The 10,785-nt window shown below is 35.6% G+C and overlaps 1 non-coding gene across 1 annotated transcript; it reads left to right on the top strand.

Moving 5' to 3' along the window:
- Positions 1-9,832: 9,832 nt before the first annotated feature.
- Smp_tRNA_01745_Pseudo_TTG.1.1 lies at positions 9,833-9,904 on the top strand. Its single transcript has one exon. It is a non-coding gene (tRNA).
- The last annotated feature ends 881 nt before the right edge of the window (positions 9,905-10,785 follow it).

A 10,785-nucleotide genomic window follows, 5' to 3' on the forward strand; every position in this document is an offset into this window, starting at 1 on the left:
CCCAACAAAGGACCTGGCCATTCTGATGGGAGATTTAAATGCCAAGGTTGGAATGGAAAACACTAGATATGAAGACATCATGGGACGAAATGGGCTTACTGGGAGAAAGGAAAGAAAGTGTTGAGATATTTGAAACTTATGCGCCTTCAACAAACTGGTCATAGGCAGTGACATATTTCCACATAAACAAATGAACAAAGCCATGCAGATTTCAGTGGATCACACTACACAGAACCAAATTGACCATGTCTGCGTCAACAAAAAGCTCAGGAGGACGATGGAGGATGTGAGAACCAGGAGAGGAGCAGACATAACATCAGATCATCACTTGCTGGTTGCCAAGATGAAACTAAAACTTAAGAAGCACTGGACAACGAGGCGGACAAAATCAACAAAGTTTGACACGGCTTTTCTTCGAGATACTGACTAACTCAACAAATTCAACATAGCCCTCAGCAACAGGTTCCAGGCCTTTCATGATCTACTCAATGGAGAGGGAACAACTATGGAGAACAACTGGTAATAGATAAAAGAGGCAATCATTTTAACATGTCAGGAGGTTCAGGGTCACAAGTAACACCATCACAAGGAATGGATCACCGTTGGTACACTGGATAAGATTGAAGAAAGAAGGAACAAGAAGGCAGCAATCAATACCAGCCGAATAAGAGCAGAAAAAGCCAAGGCACAGCTCGAATACACAGAAGTAAACAAGCAAGTGAAGAGGAACATCAGAACCGACAAACGTAAATATGTGGAAGATTTAGCGATGACAGCGGAAAAGGCTGCAAGAGAGGGAAACACGAGATAACTGTATGATACAACCAAGAAACTTGCTGGAAATTACCGTATGCTAGAAAGACCAGTGAAAAGCAAGGAAGGCAAAGTAATCACCGACATTGAAGAACAACAAAACAGGTGGGTAGAACACTTCAAAGAACTCTTGAATAGACCAGCTCCACTGAACCCACCCAACATCGAAGCAGCACCCAAGGACCTCCTAATAGATGTTGGCCCACCAACAGTTGAAGAGATCAGCATGGCCATCAGGCTAATTAAGAGCGGCAAAGCAGAGGGACCAGATAACCTACCAGTAGAAGCACTGAAAGCAGATGTAGCAGCAGCTGCAAAGATACTCCACATTCTCTTCAGTAAGATTTTGGATGAAGAACAAGTACCAACAGACTGGAAAGAAGGACAGCTTATCAAGATGCCAAAGAAAGGTGATCTCAGCAAGTGTGATAACTACAGGGGCATCACTCTTCTCTCAATACCAGGAAAAGTCTTCAACAGGGTATTGTTAAACAGAATGAAGGATTCCGTAGACGCCCAACTTCGAGATCAACAGGCTGAATTTCGTAAAGATCGATCGTGTACAGACCAAATCGCAACTCTACGGAACATTTTGGAACAATCAATTAAATGAAATTCATCACTCTACATCAACTTCATTGACTATGAGAAAGCACTCGATAGTGTGGACAGGACAACACTATGGAGGCTTCTTCGACACTACGGCGTGCCTGAGAAGATAGTCAATATCATACAGAACTCCTATGATGGATTAAACTGCCAAATCGTTCACGGAGGACAACTCACCGACCACCAGCCCAATCACACTTGATGGAGAAACTCTGGAGCAGGTGGGAGCGTTCACTTACCTTCCTGGACAGCAGCATCATCAATCTACAAGGAGGATGTAATGCACACATAAAAACAAGGATTGGCAAAGTAAGGACAGCATCCCTACAGTTGAACAACATATGCAACTCCAAACAGATGTCTGTCAACCAATACCAAAGTCACAATCTTCAATACGAACGTCAAGACAGTGAGTTCTACTGTATGAAGCTGAAACTTCGAGAACTACCACAACCATAGTCAAAAGGTGCAAGTATGTGTAAACAATTGTCTACTCAAGATACTCAATGTCCATTGACCGGATACCATCAACAACAGCCTAATGTGGAAGAGAACAAACCAACTTCCATCTGAGGAGGAAACTAGGAAAAAACGTTAGAAGTGGATAAGACACACATTGAGGAGATCATCACAATACATCACTAGGCAAGGACTAACTTGGGATTCTGAGGAGAAACGGAAAAGAGAAAGGTCAAAGGACACATTGGTCGGGAATTGGAGGTAGACATGAAAAGGATGAATATTAACTGGAAAGGGTTGCTTAGGACAAGGTTGGATAGAGAATGCTGGTGAGCGGCCTGTGCTCCGCGAGGGGTAGCAGGCGTAATTAATTTAGTAACATCGTTGGCTGAACTCGACAATTCATCGTTAAGTTTCATTGGCATAATAGAAAGGCTGGTAGAGAAGGATTTAATTTAACTGTGAATTACACTTTTTCAATTGTTTTTCTAAGTTCCACACCCAACAGTCTAACAAGTTATGATAATTAGAAGTATTTGAATTGTAGTATAAACTAGTAATCCCCGGAATAACGCAATGTAATCAAGAAGTATTAGATGAGCCCGAACGAATGTATTGTATTTGGAATTCAAAATTACAACAGTCATCAGTACGAAGAAGTCATTGATTTATTTAAACATCACATCCGCCACAGCTCGAATTGGAGTGTAAGTGTCTGTAATCGATTGCTCGTCTTCTTCTTAAGTTCATCTTACATCTGTCCGACGGTGTATTGGATGTAGACTCTGTATTATCTAGAATGCACTCATTAGTATTAGAATTAACAACCGAAATTGGAACAGACTCACCTGGGTTCTGGGATTGTATACAATCAGCATGCCGGCTTTGTAATGAAACCATTGATATTTAGAATTTGCATCATGGACTTTCCAACAATATCCTCCCCCACGAAATAATGTTGGGTCCTTACTTCGCAATGTTTTAGCCAATATGACGTTCCCAATTTGCATTATCTTCTCAAATCTTACGCATCGACTACTGCATGTGAGTATTTGGGAATAAACACTGATATATGATTTGAGGTATTCCATCATGTGACTTTGACTTGAATAAAAATCATGATACATATACTTTTTGTTATTCATATTAGAATATACAGATGGATATGCATTGATATATGTAATTAACACACGTGATTCAATTAGGCTTGATTTACCTGCGAAACAATCGGATAGAAAACATTCATCTGCCTCATATTCATTAGGATAATCTTGGACTTGATTTGGATTCTCTGTCTGTGCAAACTTCACTTCTGGGCAAACTGGTTCTCTGGTTGCTTCGGAAAATTTTGCTATCCCCTCTGTATCATTATACCCCTGACTAGGGATTCTATTCAACATGCATTGTTCGTGAGAGTATCCAACATATGACACAATAACATCAGAAATATGACTAGAATTCAACTCATAAGAAACATATTTTTCACATTCATTAGGAATATCATTAGAGATAAATTCATTATGAGGACCATTGACACTTGATATGATATCAGAATCCGATTCTTCTGAAATATTTTCCTCAAATTGATTAAGAGTTTCATTAGGTAATGGATCATCAGGGAATTCAACATCTACCATGACTGAATTTGGTTTTTGATCATGATTTGACTCATTTAACATTCTATTCTCAGAGTTGTAAGAAATTACATCAGAAGTATGTGAATTATTACGACAAACCATATCTGGCACAATAACATGAGAAATCTGATAAGTTGATTGGTTGAGAATTTTCGCCTCCCAATGACTCTGGGTTTCATTCAACTCTGGACTGTTATATAACGTTATACCTCTTCTAGATAAAGATAACTGATCATTAGAAGCATCCATCTTAGCATTACTTTCAGCGAAATGAACCATGGTATTACAAACTGACTGAATATGTCCAGTTATACCACATTTAAAGCATTTAGAATTACGAAATATACATGAATTACATGGGTGAAACTTGCCGCAGAACATGCATTTACTAAACTTGTGCTCATCATCATGGACTGTTTCACAACTCAATGAAGTATTATCTGAATAGATTTGATTACGCATCGAACTACGACGACTGTTTGAATAAGTGGAATTCCTGATGTTCTGACGAGTCATTTTATCGGATTTTCCTTTCTTACCGCATTCGGAATTTGTATACTTTACATGATCCAACAGAAGTTGCTTGAGAGTTGCATAGGGGAGTGAAATCGGTTTGTCTGGAAGTGCCAAAATCTTTATAAGGCTGTATGCTTCTTTCCCGATGAATGTAAGGAAATGGGCCACAATATTAAAATCCTCATCATCTTCCTTGGTCATAGCCCAGATTTCGAACCTTTCCATGTACTCCTCAAAAGCATTAAAACCTGAATTTATATCCAACCGTTCCATTACAGGCTCAATCGCGACGCCAATATGATAATTAGAAGTATTTGAATTGTAGTATAAACTAGTAATCCCCGGAATAACGCAATGTAATCAAGAAGTATTAGATGAGCCCGAACGAATGTATTGTATTTGGAATTCAAAATTACAACAGTCATCAGTACGAAGAAGTCATTGATTTATTTAAACATCACACAAGTACATCTCATTTACAGATAGACAAGTTACAGTTGTCTCCATCCCATCTATGGTAAATTCAGGCTTTCTCTGTGATAATCTTCATAAAGTTCTTCATATAGATGGAACTGTTCGATGATGGTAATCTGTTGATTTTTCAGGTGAACATTCCTAAGTTTCTTGTGGGGATTATTCGATCGTGAATAAACTGAGATGCTTCAACTCTCGAATTTATAAAAGGGTTCCAGATATCGTGATCAGAACCCTCAAATTCAAAGTTATGCAAACCTTTCCTTTAGTGAATAAACACTAGGGTATCTACTCTTTATCACTGGTTATTGAAAAGTGACTGATTCTATGAGTATGAATATAATCAGTTGCTCTTATTCAGTATTTTATCAATGAAATTTTCTTTTTCTGTTTCCGAATACTATCCAGTGAGCTCTAATTATAGTGAACACGCAAGTGTTGATCCACTTGTTTTCGTATCTCTAGCCGACAACACACAGCTACAATTTCAGTATTCATTATTTAAAAAAACAAACCAATCAAAACATCATTCTCATGAGTTTCTTCTGGATTGTATCAATCTTTCTTGTAGATAATAGTTTTTCAAGTCTTCATGCACAGATCTAATTTGCTCAGTTCCTTTCAGGTTCTTGGACTTCATTTCTTGCTACAAAATCTTAATACATGCATATGATATCATATTTGCCTTCATCTGTTTTAAATCTTCACGTCATCCACAAGACTGATTCGTTATTGACCAAACAGTAAGCTAATAGTGGTTATAATCCATTAAGGTTACCAGAACTAGACATAAAAACACGAGCATTCATTGTGAACTAAGGTATGATTTATATTTATTGACCAAATGAAAGGTCATACATTCAGTGACCTTAGTAATAAAAATATAATGGACAAAAACAAATATGTAAATAAAGGCAACATACTGCTAGATGATTTATCTAAATCCCTAGCTGATGGTTCGAAGAAAGATATGATTGAATAAGCGGAAAAACTCTTTATGAAGAAATTGAGCGAGTTTTTAAATAAGAAGTCAGTCGATTATATAATATATGATGAACTGACACCTGAAGGATCCAGGTTACCATTTTTGTATGAAGTAGTAAAAATACATAAGCCTAATATTCCAGTTAGACCAACATTATCACCAATTAATTCTCAATTTTATAAGCTTTCTCGATGGTTATCTAATCAATTAGAACTAGTTCGTTCAAATTTAACTGTTTGCAATTTGAAAGACACTAGTTAATTTACTCAAATTCTAGTAAAGGTTGAGCTTTTTGATAAATTCATGGTTTCGTGTGATATGTCATTATTTACCTCAATTCCATTAGGAGAAACCATGCAAATTATACATCAACACACTGACCTACTTCCTATATCAGAGGATGGATTCAAGTAGATTTACTGATATGTATCAAAGGTATTCGACTTTAATTCAATAATGTCTTATATCATCAAATTGATGGAGTGGCTATGGGTAGTCGTTTAAGTTGGTAATTGCATCAGCAAATCTTTAGATTCCTACACGATCATTGTTTTCCATTAACCTATATTTGGGTTCCAAATCTTATTTCAATCAAGATCTTTCTTCATACAAATTATGTGTACTGCATTGCTTTCTAAAGTATCAATTGTTTCTAGTCTGTAAGGACCTGAAGAAAACCCATGAAATAAAAGAAATTAATATGACTCTGATACGTTCGTTGTTTTTGCTGTTGTCAAAAAAATTAAGTGTTAACAATTATTCAATTAAATCATTAAATACAGTTAAATATATATTGAATAATCTGGGGATACAACCATTACACGGTTCTACACGCGAAACATTTACAGCTAGAAAAAAAAAGGGAACTGGCTATTTCGACTGAGGTTATAAACAATGTTCTCATGGTTACTATGTATACCCTATCTAGCACATTCAGTTTTTTGCGTTCCTTTTCTGGGTGTGTTAGTTATCATAAAGCAAATTTCATCAAACATGTCACTTCAAGTCCTAAGTTTTATTTTCATTTATGTTTCTTATAAGGTACATTGAATATGCTCTCAGTATAGAGTTATGAATAACTCCAGTCATCATTTCATTAAGTTCTCACTAGATTACTACTGACTCCTTGTTGTCTGACCACCTGTGTTGACTGGATGCTTCTTGACCAATTTAGCTATAAGACTGGGGATTGAAGTAAACTAAATTTGCTAGATTTTGACTATTTAGAGTACTGAGAGAAGATATTTTTGAGTACAGTGTTGAATAATACAGTTTCAAATCTCTGATAGGATATCAAAAGACTTGAGATTCTAGAAGAATTTTGTAGAGGTTCATCTGTGTCACAGTTGACAACAAATATCCTTACTTCAGATGTTCATCATTGAAAATGAAGTTGTTACGGTCAAGTGACTCGCATTGAGACACTCAGAGAACACTGATTAGGCCCTAACTACACTTTTTACTGAGCTGAAAAATTACAGTTTTCAAAAATGAACAATATTTGAGCGAACAATTGTTTTCAATAACTTCATCATCAGGCTCTACAGTTGTAAGTTCATAATTATTATGATATTTTACAAAGGCGAAAATGAGACATGTATTAATTAATTTGACAATGTTATATGTTGAAAATGGTGAACGTTTGCATCTGTTACGACATATATACTTCAAAATTGTGTTACAGGTAAATTAGAAAGGTCATTTAATTAAGGTCAAAATGATTTGGAATAAAGTGTCTAGTCACGATCAATACAATAGTAATATAGCAAAAATGAAAATGCAAAAAATCGTGTGAATAAAATTCATAGCAAGAGAATTTCATCTTGTCGATTGAAATAATAATGATAAATAGTAATCGTAATAATAATAGGATTGTTGTGTGAATCTAATATGTAATAAAAGGGGTGTTATCAAGGTAATTACGACAAACGAATTGGGAATGACGGGTGTGAAGACTAAGATAGAGGTAATCAAAAAAGGTGGGAGAGGTTTATAATATTCAGTTTAGGTATCCCGTTATCCAGTCATAGGCCAAGGTAAACGTAGAAGCTGGATATACCTTTTCCGGATACATAAGTTTGGTTTTCTGGAGTTCATCCAGATGGCTTCGGCTATGTAGAGTAATCGTAATCTAGCTCCTTAAGGTAGATTTTTCGGAACTTGATATAAAACAGAGAAAGCTTCCTCTATTTTGATATGATGTTCACTACATACCAAGTGAGAAAGGATGGTGCTGTTAATCGATTTGGTGACTTCTTTTCCCAACCATACTGGTACATGTTCACAAATACGCAAGGATAAAGCCCTCTGGGCACGGCCTATGTAACTAGCTCAACAGGAGCAGTTGAATTGGTATACACAAATGGAGGAGCACATCTTCGGTAACCTATCCTTGATTAGTTGTGTGAGTACTGGTTTAGTTGAGAAAATTATATGTAGTTTGGCGGCATGAAACGTCTTTTTAGCCGATCTTTTTCAGTCGGTGTGTTAGAATATCACCCGCTATGTTCCCTTTAAAGTCCAGTCTCAGATATAAGGTATTTTTGCCCACTGTGTCACAATTTCTTTTTTTATTAATATTTTCTACTAGGAACTTTTTAACGAACTTATCTAGATAGTCATTATTTCGCAATGGTTTTTAGTCTATCTATTTCACTAACGACACTGTCCTCAGAACACAATAGCTTGATTCTTTGGCTGAGACATTTAACCAAATTTATTTTCTATTGAAGAGGAGTGAAGCTTTGGAAACGGATATACTGACCCGTCCATGTATTCCTTCTAAATATATTTCGTTTTATGGAACCGTCTCTCCTTCTAGAAAGTAGGACGTCGATGAAAGCTATATTATTGTCTTTCTCTTCCTCGCTGGTGAATTTAATAGCTGAGTGGACGTTATTGAAAAAGTCCAACATCTGTTTGTCAACAATTTCGTCACATACGATTAGTGTGTCATCTATTATCGACAGTAGTAGTCTAGCTTACTTAGGATATCTTTTAACGGTCCGTTTTCCAGTTTGGCCAGAAAAATGTCAGCAAGGATCTGGCCTAGAGGTAATCCCATTGCTACTCTATCTACTTGTCTGTAAAATTAATTGTTAAACTTAAAGTAAATATTCATAGTACACTTCAACAGAAGTTCTTTCATTTTACAGTCTTATTAAGAAAAAAATATTACCATTAGATCAGTAACTTAGCCCTAAAATTTTCCGAACCAGCCAAGAACTTGTTTTGGAGCCAAGACAAATCCACTGATAAAATGCTAAATAGTATGCTTGTCTGGTGGACATAAATCGATATTGGTAATAATATATTTAACAAACGCTATTGTTTCGATATTTCTGAATAATATCTAGACATTTGTTAGATGTAAATCGCATTACTTTTACCAGTAATCATGATAATAAAAGCCACATCAAACAAATTTCGACAATTTAGCATAATAAAAATCTCTCGTTGGCAGGTGATCAAACAACTTCATAAACTATATTGATGAAACCCACTTGACACATATTCCTGTCTAAACAATTACAAGTTATAGGTGTATCGATTAAAAAATCAATTAGTTTTGATATAGACCCTCCATATGTCTTTATATGCATGTCTATACTATTGACTTATGTGAAGGCAGCAGACAATAATTAACTTGCATGATTTTTTATATCTACTGATCTTTATATAAACTTGTTGTTCATTTGAACATTAACTTAGTCTACTGATTTGCGAGCTATATGTTTTCCCTGAAACCTATAAAAGTGACTTTATGAAAACATAAGTGCGATATCTTCTATTCTACACATATAGTTAACAGACAAAATGCAATAAGGAGTATTTCGTTTATGGGACTGCTTTTTAATCCCAAAAGGGCATTCATAAGTTTAAGCAGACATGACAACATAACTTTTTAAAATGAAGATCTCTCTGTATCAAACTATTGTTAAAATAAATTTTTCAAGGAAGAAAATTCCCTTGAATAAGAAAAAGAGAATTCAGCGAAGAAAATTTTCCTTTCGACGAAATCATTTACTTAAGCTGTACATTCGTATATATAGTTATGTGGAAAATATATGTCTACAAGAGGCTAGGAAAGATTGCATTATAAATTGATTCGACAATAAATAACAAATGAGGTGACGTACTAATCAAGGGGTAAGGAAGAAAATAATTTATGGGTCAGATAGTTCAATTGACGAATATGAAGAAAAGCGACAAGCACAAAGGTCATAATAATAATCTGAATAATAATCAAGAAAACTTGTATAAGGTAATAATAATAATAATAACAAACAATACTGAATGAATTTAAACTTCACCCCATCGCACAAGCAAGTGGCTATCAGGACTCAGTGGCCGAGTGGATAAGGCGATGGTGTTTGAAGCGAGGGTACTGGGTTCGAGTCCCAGAGTGAACATCAACTCTGAGATGCAGGTACATCCAGCCGACGAGTCCCAAATAGGACGAAACGCGCGTCCTGGATTCCACTGCTAGCCACTATCCATCTCTGCTTACCATGCTTGTGAATTAAGGCTATATTGAGGCAATACGCACAGTATGCACATATGCCAATTAGAGACTGACCAGTTGCAGTCCTAACAAATCGATGGGAAGATTCAAACAAGCAATACTGAATGAATTTATAACTGATTACAGTTTAAAATGTAAAACAGTAATTTAAATGTATAAGAACTCTCGTCTAAATTAGAGCGAATAGTTTCACAGTATTTGAGCGCCGAGTTGATGTAAGACATTAAATAGGAATAATATATTTATAAAATCTCAGCGAATGAATTTGTAGTAAATCCAACGTTTCGCCTGGCAATCTGGTCCAAGCTTTTTCAAGGAATTATAATCCAACATCAAAATTATCGAATATAAATAGGTACATGGTTCTTCGTTTCATTGTACACTGAATAGGTCATTCAATCAACATTAATAATGTATAGACTGGGTATATGTATTAGTGTGTAAGAGATTTGTGATGTGACGATCTTATCAACAAAAGTTGTACGATCATATTTTTTGTTGAGACAATGAAAGTTATGAACAAGTTTAGTATGAGTGAAAATTATCCAGTGCAGATCGTAATAATATTCAAATAAGAAAATAAGTAGTCGTCAGACTGATTAGAAACTATAGGATATTTGTGAGACTAAAGTTTAAATACACAACTACAAGATGAGAGATTTTGGTCCGATTTTTACCATAAGTCTAGTTGAGTTACCAAGTCCCCCCCCCCCGAGTGCCCTACGTAAAACCAAGTATCAGAGTCTTTAACGTATATTAAATTTTTA

This window comes from Schistosoma mansoni, chromosome 1 (genome assembly GCF_000237925.1).
Source record: "Schistosoma mansoni strain Puerto Rico chromosome 1, complete genome".
Taxonomy (NCBI): Eukaryota; Metazoa; Platyhelminthes; class Trematoda; order Strigeidida; family Schistosomatidae; genus Schistosoma; species Schistosoma mansoni.